This window comes from Rhinichthys klamathensis, unplaced genomic scaffold (assembly GCF_029890125.1).
Source record: "Rhinichthys klamathensis goyatoka isolate OS25496 unplaced genomic scaffold, OSU_Roscu_1.1 h1tg000111l_1, whole genome shotgun sequence".
NCBI classification, from domain to species: Eukaryota; Metazoa; Chordata; class Actinopteri; order Cypriniformes; family Leuciscidae; genus Rhinichthys; species Rhinichthys klamathensis.
In genome coordinates, this window is record NW_026606649.1 from 8,581,004 (window position 1) to 8,598,302 (window position 17,299).

The following is a 17,299-nucleotide window of genomic DNA, read 5'->3' on the forward strand; positions in this document are numbered from 1 at the left end:
CATACATCTCTTATAAAGTATTATTTTTTAAAGTAGGCCAATACATTTTATCATACATATTTCAAAGTTAAGGATTCATTATTTTGATATAGCCTAGCTTGCATTGGAACAAACACTATAACAGTTGATTAGTTTATTTTTGACAAAACATACTATATATTTAACATATGAGCAGAAACTGTCTAACAAAAGCTTATTTGATGTCTATTTTAGAGTAAAAACTTTATAATCTATCCAAAACTAGTCAACGACATGTTGTCATTACAGACACTATTCTATATCGCGACTAGAACAAATCTCAGTTGGCTATAGCAATATAGTTTGGATGTAAAAATAATGTTTACTAATGTAGGAGCGAGAGTGAATGAACGCACAGATGTTGTAGTAACATCGCACGCGCCATTCATTCATTCACACACAGACACGCAATTCATATTTAAACAGTCTTTGTGCAGTTTACTGACACTATTCAATAACGCGATTAGAACAAAGCACTTAAGAATAAACTTACTTCATCAGCTGGATCCGTGCTCCTCGAAATGAAACTACCAGCACTTCTGAGGTAACTTTTTGGATGTTTTATCCAGCTGATGTGGGCGTTTTCATGGCTTGCCTCAACGTTTGTGTTTGAATAGCGCGCGCTCTCAGTGGGCGTGGTCACATTAAAGGGTCACTCCACCCATTTCAACATTAATCTTTATTGAAAGTGGGTCATATATGTAGTTGAAATGTAAAAGAATTTTTGAATTTGGTGCCCTCTTGACCGAGAAAAGACTTTATGGCACATTTGTATTTAAGACAACAACTCCCGCAATGCACCACATTGCACAGCTCCGCAAGCCACTCCCACTAATCCAGAACAAACATCAGAGAAATCACTCTTCCGTCTACAAGGCTAGCTGTCAAAAGAGTTTGAAATTCATTTCACACAAAATGTCTAGTTAGTTGGCTGTGGCGAGCATGACGAGGGACGTCAGAGGACGGCGCGAGTGATAATGAATGACACCTGTGAGACGCAGCGGTCTCATATCTCTCACGGAGGAGATATCTCTCACAACAACGAACCCCGTTACATTGGCAAACTCATTAGCGAATTACTCCTCGTTTGTATTTCTTTCTATATGGTGAATTATTGCATTATACCTGGATGTTCAGTCAGGCGAAACTAGGATGGTTCACATCACAACACAAACGTCCGTGTGCTCGTCTGATTCAGAGATTTCGTCCAGGAGAAATTGGCATCGTTGAAATTCTCTGCAGCAGACGGACTCTATCTGTGTCCGTAGCGCACAGCGAGAGCACAGGCACCAGCAATCCGCCCAGCTCGAGCCAGTCTGGGCTCCTCGTCCGCCTCCTGTTCCTCCATCAGCCTCAGCTGCTCTTCGATATTGCGGCTCGTAAAAATAGCCACGAACATCGGATTCGAGCAGCAGAATTTCAAAATCCTCTTCTTCCATATCATGTTTAGTTTCCTCCGTCATTGTCGTAACTTCCTATATCCACAGCGCTTGTTAGCTTAGCTTATAAACAAGATGGCTGATATTGATTTCAGTATCTGCAAGGGAAGTCCCACCCACTGATCTGTGATAGCTCTGTTAGCGCATTAGGTCCAACCCCCTATGGGCGGGTTTGAAAGGGTGGGAACTTGTGCTTGTAGTCTTTACAGAAATCCCCCCCTCTTACACTTCCTCCTACAATGACGTAAAATGACGATTTTTGCGTCATTGTAGGAGGAAGTGAAAAAGGTAAATAGTGGATTTCTCTTGTCTCAGGGGAAAATGAGAGAGTTTTGCACGACCATTCAATAGTATGACTGGGTTTCTAACAATGGAAAGCTTAATGCAAATGGGTGGAGTGTCCCTTTAACACGTCATACGCTATAATTAGCTGAAAGGAAAAAGACTGACATCTCTCTCTTTTCATACAGATTACATAAACTGAGAATAGTTGTTTTTTATATAAATTACTTCATTTAACCCTCTGGGGACCAAGGTGTTTTTGGGGTCCTTGAGATGTTTTGACATGCCCTGACATTTGTGCTTTTTTCAGTTGCTTATAAACATATTACTGGCACAGGTGAAATTACACTCTTTAGCACAAACAGGGCTACCATATTATGTGAGCAACATGTATGTACATGTTTGTATTTTTGAGAGAATATTGTTTATGCATGTTTATTGATAAAACTAAAAATTAAAGTTTCTGAAATAAGGCCACAAAACACATACTAAATATGTGTCCACAAGACTTTTGACTAATGGATGTTGTGGCCTAGAGTATTTGCTTCAAAATGATCTGAAAATCATCCTGCCTAACCATTCACATAAAACCATAGATTGCTTTAAATTGTGATGTTTTTTGTTTGAAAGCCAATATGCGAATGGGCGTGAATGGCCCAACCCCCTCATGTATAATTAGGTGATTCTCACCTGAGAAGACAAAGATGCATTCATTTCATTCAGGTGTGTCACAAGGAAAATATATATACATATATACACACACACAGACATTATATATAGATCATTAAGGCTGATTTATACTTCTGCGTCGGACCTACGGCGGAGCCTCTACGCTATAGACTACGCATTGGTTTTCATTTATACTTCTGCGTCTTTGTCCGCGTTGACACGCAATTACACATGCAGAGGGAGCATGTAAAAGCCGGGGAGCGGTTCTAGCAGACCAATCACAGCGCTTGCGGTACGCGTAGAATTGACGCGTTGTTACATTTTTGGAGAGGTGCACGTCAGGGTACGCGCGCTACACACAGCCTACGACGTAGCTACGGCGTGAGTTCGACGCAGAAGTATAAATTGGGCTTTAACGTTTGAATAGCGTGCGCTCTCCGTGGGCGTGTCCATTAGCGGAATAATGAGATGCGAGAACGATAATGAGAACGGCTGACACATCTCTCTTTTTATATAGATTACATAAACAGGGAATATTTATTTTAGTTTTAAATTAGATAATTTAAAAGTACAAACTTAAATGATCATAAACATATATTGCTCATGTCTGGGTGAATAGTATTAGCTGAGTTTTGTTTAAGTTTAAGAGAGTGCTCCAGAAAAAAAGTTCACGGACACGGAGAGGCAGAACGCACACCCTGTTTATTTTCTTTATTTTACAAAAGCACAATATTTTATTTCGATTGTAGGTGGGCACATAAAAAATTAGACATTTAACAGTTTTTTTTTATGTTTCATAACTCTGTATGACCAGAAATGATGGAGTAGTTTAAGACTATTTTTCTGCTATGTGAAAAAAATCAGCCAAAACGCACTGCGTTCTTGGTCCCCATAGGGTTAAAAGAAGAGAATTTCAGCTTCATAACGAAAAATCTTTCGTGCCTGTGTGACAAGTATGTACTTAGTTACAGTTAATTTTCGGACGCGTTTCAGAATGAACTTCACTGACAGAGAGAACGCAGAACACGCATCATGTTTTTCTTTTCTTTATTTGGCGAAAAGCAGAACACTTAGAAAAAAATAAAAATAGACACTTAACATGATGATGTACAACACTTATATGTAAGATCAAAATCAACAGAGTAATTTGAGTCTCTTTTGCACTGATAAGAAAAAAACTGAGCCTGTCGCGCCGGCGCGATTGCCGACCCCAGGGGGTTGTAAGATTGCTATTATAACTTTTGGGCTGGCAAGCTTCAATCCCTTAGAAGCCTATGGAGGAGTGATCCAGCTCTCAGATTTAATAAAAAATATCTTAATTTGTGTTCCGAAGATGAACGAAAGTCTTACGAGGTTGGAACAACATAAGGTTGAGTAATTACTGACAGAATTTTCATTTTGGGGTGAACTATCCCTTTAAAGTAGGTAAGGCAGGATTTTTCTAGCTTTTTTACATTTTGAGGAGTTAGTCTATTCCTCTTTTCATCCAAAACTTATACGGCTGTACTGAATCATCGCTCACCATCAATACTCGAGCGCTAAACATCAAGCACTAGAAATAGAAATACAACATAAATTGCATGAAGTAATCAAATGTACAAAAACAGTGCATAATCTTCCCAAAAGTGATTTAGTTAAAAGTAATGAGAGACTGTTTGATGTAACATGAATGGCAAGACGGCAGCAGCTTATTTGCCTGCTTTCACTTTAACACTGAATGTACTGTTATCGTTCACTTAACACTAGAACTACCGGAATTCCATAACTACTAGAACGACCATAGCGGTCATTCTGACCGTTCATACTTTGACGTTCATATTGTAAGGACTGGGCTAAAAGGGTGAATCTGAAAGGACTAAATACATCCTGCTAAAGACCCAAAAAGCCTGGAATGTAAATTTACACACACACACACCCACACACACACACGCATCCCCCACAAGTGAAGCCTGCTCAGGACAGAGCGTGGAGTCCAGTTACGAGACATTTTTATGGCTGACTTGAATGTGATTCCAAAGAGAAAGAAACTTCTTTTCTTTAAAAGACATTTAACCAGATATATTCGATGTGTTTTTATGTGTGTCCATTTGCCCATGTCACATTGTAATGACTATAATTTTACCCTATAAAATACCCTAGATGTATTTTAATGTAAATGTTTACCTATAACAGTCGTGTTTGATATCGTAAAAATGCCCTGGACTTGACTCAGCCAGATATATGTATGAACACACCGTAAAAGGTATGATTATGTGCATAACACATCTCTGCAGTAGAAATGACCATTCCTAACACAGGTCATTATTTAATTAGACAAGCAGTCTGACAAGACAATGAGAAATAAAACCCAAAGTCCCGCCTGTAACCTTCCAACCCTCTAATTGGCCAAGCCAACAGGAAGAGGCTGGATTTCTCCAAAAGTGATAAATGACGCTTCCCCCCTCCGCTCGCTCTCTTCCTCCCTTGTCCTCGTGTCATAATGTAACGTCTCGCCTCCGGGCGAGCTCTTCGCCTTTCTTTTATTTGTTTCTAGTTTAGTTTGTGTTTTTCAGTTGTAGATAAGTCTCTGTGTTTAATTCCAATCGACGATTGAAAAGAAAACCCCGTGACAAATCTCTTCAGCAAATCCATCTACAAGGGACCTTTAAACGAGCGCGCGCTCGCTTTGAAGGAGAAACACGCGCACGTGACCGCGTGACGCGCCGGACCGAGCAAAGCACGCGCTTCTTCGCCAGCCATGCAAAGATGTAACGTTAACTCCGCGTGATTTCCCCGTAGAGATCTTTATTTCCCTTTGTAAATGTTACACTAAAGACTTTAAACCTCCGTTCAACACGCGCGCCAAGCAGCCCACGTGACGCTTCCTCACACACAAAGGACTCAGCTCACGCGGCCAGACAGGGCCGTACAGGAATGCCTCGACATACAGAGAGACCATAACATAACTTGTGCAAGTATAATCTCTTTATAGAGCTTCTAAGAAGTTTTAAGATGATGTTTCGTGTTGTAATCGGAGAGGTGAATGTCTTCCTGCCAATGAAATTCTCCCAATTTTCTCTGTTCTCTCTCTCCCCATCCCCTTTCCTCTCTCTCTTACTCGCTCACGCGTGTAAGTTATCCATTGTCCAAACTTTACGCATTTCTCGTTCATTGATGTCTTATTGTATTGTTCATTGATGTCTATGTGTTTGTAAATACATATATCCCGTGTAACTGTAGTAAATACATAAGTAGTCATGCCTCTATTAAATTAATTATATATTCATTTGATTGATGTGCTGTCTCTTTGCTCAATTTCAAGTCCCTTAAGTGCAAAAGGTCTTATGCTACATGCTTACTAAAATTAAAAATACCTTAAAGAGTATGTGTTGTGTTTATAGGGCGGGAAACCCAATTCTTCTGGCCAGAGAATTGCGTTTCCTGAAATCCTATAAAGTAAGATGATATTGTGGATCCCACAAATATTATCCTGACAATTGAGCTAATTCATTTTACCTGTTTGTGAAACATGGTCCGTGTAATTAACTGCAATCAACTTGTGGTTAATTTCAGGGATTCACATGCACGCATGCAGGTAGAATGACAGATCCTCCCTTATCGGGAGATTTATTAACATGTAAGACTGATCTAATCCAAACATGTATGAATAATTATTAATTACCAATTATTAATTATGATATGCAAATTCCCCACGGATTAGATCCGCCCTGAATCCTTACAATATGGACGTACTGAACATCATTTTCGTCATGTCATATCTACTGTAACGATGAGGCAGCAATGAAACGGAGAGAGAATCCAAGTGCAAGCACTACTTTAATGAAACAAACAGGTAATCATTCACTGGCGCTTACGAACGAACAGTCCACACAGGGAAACACCGCCTTTCGTGTGCAGCTCCCACACACTACTTTGTGACATTTGGCACATGTCTCCTTGGTTTTATTTTTTTTGCAGTTCCTCCTTACTTGGCACTGCCTTCTCTCCATCTGCTGCTGCTCCTGCCCGGGTCCTGGCTCTCGCACCACCAGTTGTGTGGCTTTTGATTTCATGTGGTCGGAGCGAAGTTCGCTTGCCAGTCGCGTGATGAAGTCCCTCCGCGAAACTTGCTCATTTGTGCACTTTTTGTATAATATGCACGCGTTGATGGCGGGAAATGTAGCGGACTTATGATATGCGTGCGGTCAAAATGGCCGCCATGGCCATTCTAGGTAGAAATAGTCAGAACTGTTTTGCGTTTTGTGATTTTAATAAAATAACAGTGTCAGAATAAAATATACACATATTTAGGAAAAGTCAGAGTCCTACAGCCACATTGATTTTATTTTAACAAAGTTATTACACTGTAAAATTTTAAAACTGTCAAAATGACTGCCTTGGTAGTTCTAGTGTTAAGACACAAATGACTGTGTTTACGAAGATACTTGCAAATACAGGCATTTTGACTCATAAGTGTGTGTATTTGATCATTTAAGCCCAGTAAGATACGTACTCACATGCTGTACTTTCCAGGTGTGTGAGCTGACTGCGCTCAAAACCATTCTCTCCTACAGTGAAATAAATCCAATGAGCACTGTTTTGCTGCTTACTGCGCGTGAGTGGATTCAAATCAATTGTTCTTAAATCGAAGGGCTTAAAACCGCATTATTTCTTGAGACCACGTAATAACTCCACACTGGTGATGACATGACTTTGGCGCTATAGTCTGACATCATCAATTTGCGACTGGTTGGTGGGTCGGACAGTTTTAGTGACTCCCAATCAAGTCATAGAATGTGATTATCGGCCGATACCGATCTGCGGCCAATTGATTGGAGCATCCCAAGCACTGAACTATTTAAAGCCATAAATGCAATACTAACTTGGGTAACGCTTTAGATTACAGCCCGGAAAGTACTGTGTAATTAAGAGGAATTTACTGAGTAACTTTCGGTAATTATAGTGTACCTATAAAGTACTTGCATGTAAGTATAAGGGAACAATATGTAAAGTTTGGGGAATAAAGGGGTAACAACCAGGAGAATTAAAAAAATATTTATACTGTAAGTATTATAGAACTAAGGGGTACTTATTCTACTATTATGATATAACAATCTTACATTTGGGAGCAATTTAGCGAGAACACTGCGTACCTTTTTGTAATAATTGTGTACCAATACATATTGTATAGGCTTTTTTTTTAATTACAGGGTACATATCTATGCATTTATACTTTTATTTATTTATTTTTTGATAGCAAAAGTGCAGATGTTTAAGTTTGGGCAAACATATTTCAAGGCAAGAAAAGCTAAGACTATTGCCATTTTTTTTAAATACTGGGAAATATATCTTGTTTCATGTGGTTACAGGGTAAGTGGTGCTTGTATAATAAATAAAGGTTTCCGAGTCAGTGATATAAGATTGTGTGTATGCATTTTTATTGTTACCCTGTAACTACATGGAACAAGAGGGTAACAAGCACCACTTTAATTTACAGCCCGCAATGTCACACTTACCCTGTAACTACATGGAACAAGAGGGTAACAAGCACCACTTTAATTTACAGCCCACAATGTCACACTTACCCTGTAATTACATCGAACAAGGGGGTAACAAGCTACATGAAACAAGAGTATCTTTCCACAATATTTAAGCAAAAGTTGCAATAGTTTTAGTTTTGAGTGCACTTTTGTTAAAAATATTACATTTTAAAAATTACAGGGTACGCAGTATATGTTCTTGCTAAATTGCTCCCAAATGTGATTGTTGTATCATAATAGAATAAGTACCCCTTAGTTCTATAATACTTACAGTATAAATAATTTTTTAATTCTCCTGGTTGTTACCCCTTTATTCCCCAAACTTAAAATATTGTTCCCTTATACTTATATTGTAAGTACATTATAGGTACACTATAATTACCGAAGGTTACGCTGTAAAATTGCTTTAATTACGCAGTACTTTCCGGGCTGTAATCTAAAGCGTTACCCTAACTTGCATTTGAATGATGACACATATGAAATGTTGAATCAGAATTTGTCTATTCACTAAAACAGACAGTTTGAACTGTTTCACTGAAATAAATTAAGCTTAAGGCCTGTTAAATACAAATGTTTATGAAAATGTGGTGCAATAAAACTGTCAATGAATGGTTGTTAATACGTATGTTCATACAACACGAACATTCACATGGTGTCAATGTGACAGATTTTTTTATAGAGAGGGGTGTAATGTAATTTCCATTACACTGCTAATAAAGCTGGCCAATACGATTTGCACTTTTGGTCACATGCCCAGAGCTGGTGCTGTTACATGCAGTATACTGGTTGCTAATGCAATTTAAATCAGAGATGTTATTTAAGACATTGATGTGCACATACATGTGTAGGGTCTGGACCTAACAGACACACACTAATTATTCATTATATACAAAGGTTTATGAAAATCCAAAACTAACCTCCCAAATGAAATGAACACAAGGACAGAAACAGTGTCATGTTACAGGGCTGATAAGGAGATTTTACGACCTCCACAGGAATGTGGCCACGTGCACAAGAGAGAGACAATGGGAAGACAGAAACCCTCTTTAAAACAGACTTTGCTGCATTAATCATAGACTAACTGATCTATAAATGAACATGCTTCATAGCATTGTGTAAATGATTTACTGTCTTGTGTACTATTATGTATATATTATGGTATGTACCTTGGTATACAACCAACTAACGATCAATGTAACCTGACCTGAATCATGCCTCCTACCTAATTAATCCTCATTTAATGACTCACACTTTGATGTACATCACCTTCTTATAGAATGCAGTGTGGATGTGTTATACCTATCTGAGCATTAATGAAGGTATAACCACGCTTGGGACAAAGACTCGTAAATTAACTAGAGCAACCTTCCCACTCGGACATTTCACCTTGCTTATTGGTCCAGTCAACCATTAGGGGTTGGATCTTTCTCAGGCTTTATTAGAGACAGTCCACATGTGACCTCCCTCTCTTAGTTTTTCATCCAGCCACAACACTGTTTCTGGTGATACTGGGGAATACAGGGCCCCGCAGGCCTTGATCCAACCAGGTATGGGCTCACGCAGGAGAGAGAAGACTCCCTCACAAAGAACCAAGGACAATCTCAGGAGTTTTGGAACCACGACTCCAACCAACAACGACTCAAATCACCCACTCTTCCGACTCCCTCACTTCTCCTGGGTGCTCGGCGTGGCCTCAACAGGGCCCAGGGCCCCAGGCCTTGACCAAACCAGCCATGCGTTCATGGAGAAAGATAACCTTCAAACAACTTCCACTTGCCACTGCCGGAACCCTCAACGACTTCAATTTTCCACAACTTTAAGAATTGTTCCCACTACAAATGCAAGGATTCAATTCAATGAAACGTGAAAATGAAATGCTGTTGGTTCTTCTCATAGTTAGATGGATCTTATCCATCGTTACATCATTCCATCTCTCACTCCTTTTTCCTAAACATGTATTTATGTATGTTTGTTTAGTTTATTCATGTTTATGATTTAGTTAATAAAACTTGTGCACTTTATGTATTTGGTTCTGATTCACTGCTTGCAAACAAAGTCTCTTTTACGATCTTGATCTTGCTACATCCTCAAAGCGCTGTACATGCTAAGAAATAATTATTCTTCTGTGGCCATGGAAGATTCCCTTTTCTTAGAATAAATTAATAATCAAGTTCGTTGGACGAACTGATTCATTGATTGTAATATTAATTTAGTCATGTCAAGTTAATCCAATTAACTGACCCAAATATTCATAATTAATCATTAACAAGTTATTATTGATTATTAATATTTCCTATAGCTAAGTTCCTTACATATGGTGGAGAATTTCAAGGCATCGTATTAAACATTGTATGCAAGCAGACAGTAATCAATCATATGTTGTCCCATAAGTTTTTATTAACATCTCATACATGCACGTACAAGTTTCTGAGTAAATCAGCAAAACTATAGCTTGAATATGCCTTCCTACGAATGGCAGAAAGTTTCTCAAATGCTATAATGCATATTTAAATCATACGATAAGAAACTCCTGATATTAGCGAAAAAATCCTAATTTCAGATATAAATCGAGCGTAAGCCTTCTATGACAAAGAAATCTCAGATTAGTCGCGCGTTTAAATGGTACCAGAACAAATTAATCTGATATGGACAAAGAAATCTCAATTTTCAGCATTTTTGAAGATGATCTGAGCGATGCTCCTCAGTCACCAATTAAGGCCTTATTGTTCGTTATGTATGTATTTAATGTTCTTATAATAGGAATCATGTCTAAACTGCATCCTCTGTACTCTGATAAAGCTGGAGAGTAAAGGGATTCCAGATAACGCATGATTTACGATGCGAGGTGAAGAAAATACCACCTCTCAAATAACGACAGTGTCTAATTGGTCAGATCTCATCCAGGAGGCTGGACAAACATGTGAGTTAAAAATCTTAAACCCGAACAAAACCAGAATAATTATGTTGCTGTTATACTGAAGAGTTATGTTAGAGTTATACTTAGAGTTACGTTATGCCGTCATGTTAGTGCCATGACATAAAAACAGACATACAAGTAACCATGTAAGATGAGCAGACAAAAGAACCCAAATCAAGATCAGAAGAACATGGGTTCAAACAGCTTGACCCAAGCCATCTAACTACTCGTCTAACTTTTCTTTCTTTTCTTAGTTTTCTTTTCTTTTCCGTTGAGAGTCTCGGTTCTAAGTTAAGTTTTGCTGCAAAGTTTCGGTAACACGTTTCGACTGCAAAGCGCTTCGAACTTCAAAAGACTTTCATCCGTCCACCAACACACCACGTGATTGGCCGCCCCAAGATCTATCCAGGCACGAGAAGACCGCCAGCCAAGCAACGGACCCGGGAAAACCCCTTTTACGCAGACAAAGGGGAATCCCCAAAGCAACGCAAGGACAAGCAAGTAGTACTCCAGACTCTTAACTGAACTGGTGCATTGATATAAAATTGAATAACCCGCCTAAGAAACGATAGAAGGGTTAAATTAACGATTGATGGTTCGTTCAGGTCATGTCTTATTAGTGCATATAGAAACTTGGGATTTCACCATCTCACTCTTAAAACTCATTCCTTCCTCACTCTCTTTCTTTCTGCAACCCGAATGAATGTGTGTGTGTGCGTGTGATTGTGTTAGATATTAGTTTTATGTGTTGGAATAATCAATAAAGTCTTGTTTATATTTTAAAGATAATTGTTCATGTGTTATGTGCTTACAGATTTAATGTCTTAAACTGCTGATCTAAGTTACCTTGCTAATAAATAGTGTTTCACTATAGTTTGGAATGGATATTTATATCCGCTGCAGGTTATAGTTACGGCCCGTTCGAATGAACGCTGGACGAGTCATTTGCTCGGCCGTATAAGTGATTCTTTTAAAATTCCCTATAAATTAATTGATAATTCCTTTTGAGCTAAATTGGCCTGTCTGGCCCCTTAAATACATATTATTATATATTATTATACGCAAGTTGTCTTACAATATTAAACCGCTGAAGCGCTCATATGAAACAATCGCGTCGAATTAGTGGTATACATTCTAGCCTAGCTAACTAGTAATTTGCCATTGTCTGTGAAAGAACGGTGCTGTTTGATTTGTGAGTCACTCACATGCAACGTCATGTGTCTAAGCGAGAGACTCAGTGCAAACTTTCAGCACAGCTCGTCCGCTGCTCCGGCCGATCTGTGTTGTTGGTTGGCATTGTGTCGCGAAATGCGAGCAGGCATTTCTATTTAGTATTTATCTGAGAACAGCACCAATCTCACAGACCCTCGTGGAAACAAGTGACCAAAGTAGCCAAAGTTAGCTCCCTCAATCCTAACTTACACGCATACAAGTAAAACCCTCTACCTTGAGTGATAGTTTTAGCGCCGCCTAAAACTTAGAAACGTTAGAGCGTAAAGTGTAACCTTTAAACCAAAGACTATAGACTTTGGGCCAGTGGCCCTTGCGAACCAAGGGATAACTTAGTGATTTGAACACGAGTAATGAGAGTCAAAGCTTTTCAAGGCTTTGAATCAAAGGAGTCAACTGCGTCACAAATTATTCTTTGTTTGTAGCGCCCTCGCTGGCGACCCCTGCTGGTCAGAACAGTGTAAGTGTAGCGAAAACTCAAATCAATGAAACACCTTTTACAAACCTATTGCAAAGGTTTTATCAAAAGGTATAATCAGGTAATGGCAATCTGCGAACTACCTAATATCTTTTAATATGAGGTGTCTTTCAAGGCACAATATCTTAATAAACTGTAGGGCTCGTTTTATGAAAGCTTAGTCAACCAGACCCTTTATCAAATGCGTCATTAAATGTGTACGAATCTATAAAGTGATACGAGATCACATAGAGACCAGATACACACTGGTTCACGAACCATTGAAATTTAAAATCATTTCGAAACAGCTATGACGCGTAACGAAGCCCCACTTACTGAAATCACGTGACTTTAGCAGTTGATACACGCTCCGAATCACTGATTTGAGACACATGATTCACACTTTTCAGGGTTAAGCCACTCTCTTCTCCATCACTGGGTTAAGCCACTCTCTTCTCTCTCTCTTTCCCTCTCTCGACCCCCTCCCTCTTGGTTTCACTTTCAGATTGAAACCCAGAGACTTTGGTTTCATTTGTGTCTCTATTATTTCGGCTTAATTCTACCATTATTTTATTCTGTGTATTTCCATCTGTTGAGCCTGAATATTCCTATTCGGTTAAGTTGAATTTAATTAAAACGTGGAACTTAATTAAATCAATTTGCTTATTCAAGTTCCCCTCTAGTTACCAGAGCTATGAGAACAATCCATGTTTACTTTTGATTTTTGATTTTATTTCAATTTATTTACTTTTGTTTCAGCCTGAATTCTTATATTCAGCTAAATAAAGCTTAACTAAATTAGAAATTTAATTAAATTACTTGATACGCTTCCCTTTCCTTTTAGTTTTCTTAGAGCTATAAGGACATTCTAACTTTACCTTTACCTTATTTTAGATCACTAGTCACTATCCTCATCTTCTATCTCTCTATAGGATTACAATATCTAGCGACTGTTGTTTCCTTAGCGAGTTACACAGGTCATTAATATCCTACTTCCTGTTAGGGGTGTGCCGGTTTCAGAATTGGTGATGACGGTTATGACGTGAGTCAAATGTGACGGTTCGTAACATAACCGTCGGGGGTTGGGGGTTGAATAACTGTTCGTCTGTTATAGGACAACTTGTTTGAATAAACAAGCAGACACTGATTAGCTACTGCCGTTTATTTAAAAATGAACAGCAAGACAACTAGAAGTGAATGTGCTTTCCATTAAATATCACACAGTAAACAAATCCTTAACAAACAAAACAAACAAACGTTGCAATGAACGTGCTTTGTTTTAAATAAATCACACACAGTAAACAAAACCTTAACGAAAAAACCTTGGAATGAACTTTGCAATTTAGACGCGCAAACTGCGTGCCGGTGCGGTGAGACGCGCATGCTCGGGCAGATTCGGCTTGAAGTCGGTCATCCTCGGACGCGGCGCCGTGCGCGCTGTTGCCAAAAAAATCCGTGCACACAGCCAAGCCAAATGGGGTCTTGCCGGTCTTGCGAACGCGTCATTTTTGCCGCGCGCACCTTCGCGCTCGTGCGGACGCGTCGAGTATAAACAAGGCTTTACTCCGTGTCAGCGCGCGCTCTGATCGGTAAAGGTGCACAGACCTCTCCCGAATCATCTCCAGCAGTAGCAGCCTCCGTTTCCCTCGTAAGCTGATATTACTATTTAAACATTCTCTATGATAAAAAATGTTTGTAAAAAATATTTTAATAGCACGGTTTTGGCGGTTATAGAGTTCTAATGACGGTGTTCAACTATAACCGTCGGTCTCACGGTTATATAATAACCGTCACACCCCTACTTCCTGTCTGTGTTTTACCCCTCCTCACTCCTTAGCACCAAGCTAAGTACATGAAGTAAGGCTAACGCAAATGCACAGTAGGCCCCAGACAGAACTGGAAACACTTCCCGTTGTGGTTTCTTCTTCTGCTGACCTTGATGTTTGATGTGTCCCTGCTAGTTTAGTCTAAACAGCAGCTTACCCATAAGTGACAACTATTTACCTATGTCTCCTAGCTAAACTTAAATAGGTAAAACACTCCTTTCTTCCTCTTCCTTTCTGGTTTCATCCTATCTCTTATTTTTGGTTTTACTCTATTTGTTACTCTCGGAGTACAACATCTGAAAAGAACCAACAGCATTTTTGAGTAATAGGTTATGACATGTAAGAGCCCAGTCATCAGTCGACGCTGCTTAAAGCAACTAAGATACTCAAAACCTTTTGTTGTGTGTGCTCACCAACTCTAAATTTTAGCTGCTCCACATAGCCGTTCTCCCACACAGATAGCTCACCACCTCTGTAGAAACTTGCTTTTGCCTATGCCATTTCTCTCTCGTGTGCCCACAAGTGTGCCAGTAGGCCTCAGACATCCAACCCTGCCACCCACCGAGACCACCTGGAGACCCGGCAGAGCAGTGTCATGGACATCCTTCAGTCTGAAGCAGGCAACGACCTGCCATGGCAGAGAAAGGAACAGTTAGACGACTACGAAAGTGGACGTCTGACACCCAGCCTGAGCCACCAGCATCATCTTCTCCTTGGCCACGCTCCCACAGGCCTCAAACAGGAGGTAAATGAACTAACTCTGCCAGCCACAGAATTCCACAGAGAACGAACCTTGCTCAGTGTGAGAAGACACAGGACAGATGCAAAGACCCTGACAGAGTGGAGCAACTGAAGGAGATCACCAGTTTCAAGCGGCTTTGACAGCTGCTGAGCACCTGCCAACAACCGGGTAAAGAACTGTTTCACTTAAAAAAACAACAACTTAAAACTGGTTGAACTCAAAGAGAGATGCTAAAGCCATCAACGTGCAGCTGAAGTCCGAACACTGACTTAGCAATGCTGTAACATTATGGACGAACTCCATGTGGTCCAAAGAGAACTGAAACAGTCCAACCAACTGCAAATGGACCCTACAAGAAAGAGGTACCCTGCTGACCTTTACATCAGCAGCGCAAGCTTCCCCAGCCCTGCACAAAGGGGGGAGGAGCCAAAGCCCTCGGCTTAACACTTCACCAGCCAGTGTCCTGAGAGCCCCTGCAGCTGCAGGAGGAAAAGGTAACTCAGACAAACCCTGAAACGGCACATGAAGTGACACTCAATGATCTCAAGCGAATGGTCAGAAACATCCCTGCCTTCATTCGGAGACCAGAACTTGCAGGAGACCACACATCCCTGTCAATCTACGAGACATTGATTTTCACCTGCAGTCTTCGACCGGTGTGACACACCAAGATAGACTCCATCTGCTCTGGACACATCCAGCCCGGCTGGGCCCTGCCCAGACACCAAGCAGGACAGACCTAGAAGTGCCTGTGCTACCACCACAGACTCCGAACAAGCTTTCTGTGGAGCTTACAATGAACCTGTGACGGAGGAGGATACCAGCTTCAAGAAACTTCTCCTCCAAAACCAGTTAGTCACCATATTTTTGCCTGCCCCCACGCAATGCCCACTCAATGATGCGTGACCTGATGCAGAAGGCCTTTAACACAGAAGGCCTCCTCAGAAAGGGTTTCTAAGACCCCATTGACTCTGAACTGCAAAACCAGAAGGCACACAGCATGACCGGAATGCAAGACGCTGCTAAAAGGTCCCTGGTCAGCATGGGACATACAACTTTTAAAGTAGAGGAAAATGTGTGCTCAAAGAGAAGCAAGACTCTAAATCAGTAAAATTCTAATTTTACTAATGCAAAGGAAATCTTGAACGGACGTGTAAGCCTCACCTGCCAACAGACTATTCACGACTCTTTTGAAACATACATTTGCCACATGCTGGTTGAATTGGCACTGCTACACATTAGTTTCCATGACAATGAATTGTTACAGGAAACACTAGCTCCAAATAGGGCATACGTCACCTTGACGCCAGAGTGTAGGCAAACCACCTGAGCTGAGTAAGCTACCACGACCTAGTGCCCCTTCGTTTAAACTACTGTTAACTTATAGGTGTGCATTTGATCATTGCGATCCAAATGGAACACAACATGCGATACGCATTTTGATCACTAGTTGCTGGCTTGTCTAAATGCAGATAAAACGATAGCTGGAATTGACATCTCTACTGTAAGTGAAAGAGTCTTAGATTTCCAACTGGTATCAGTAAGTTCAGCATTAAAGCGTAAGTCTGTTTGACAAAGGAATCTCATCTCAGCAGCTTGTAAACTGTACCAGTATCTATTCTGCTTTGGTTAAAGAAATCCAAATTGCAGTATTGCTAAACCTGTTTCTGACAAAGAAAGCTCAGTACAGTGTTATATATACGTAGACCTGGGTGATGCTCCCCTTTCTACGATGTAAAGTCCTTACAAATTATTGTTAGATTGATGTAATTCACCTAAATTTTAGCTGCATCTACAAGCAGAGAGCTACCTAGCGATCAAAACTGTTCACTCGCTGAAAAGTCAGTATTTATGCATGAGATGGACGTAACTATATATGCTTAGACAAGCTTTGACTTACAGCAAATCTATTTCCTTACCCTGTAAACAAATAGAATAAGTTGTGTAAAGAGAAGAGTTCCATGAGTAAAATTTGCAAATGCCAAACCACATTTGCATTTTACTGAATGTAACATCAAGTTCTTGAAAGTCTTAAAGTATAGGCGCCCCCTTTTAACCTGTTTAAACATGCATAATTCATTTAAAATGTGCAGACATTCTTTATGGACTGTTGAATTGTTCTGACATGCACTGGTTCCCATGACAACGACTTGTCACAGGAAGTGCTAACTCGTGACGTCATTTTGTAAACAAACCAGCC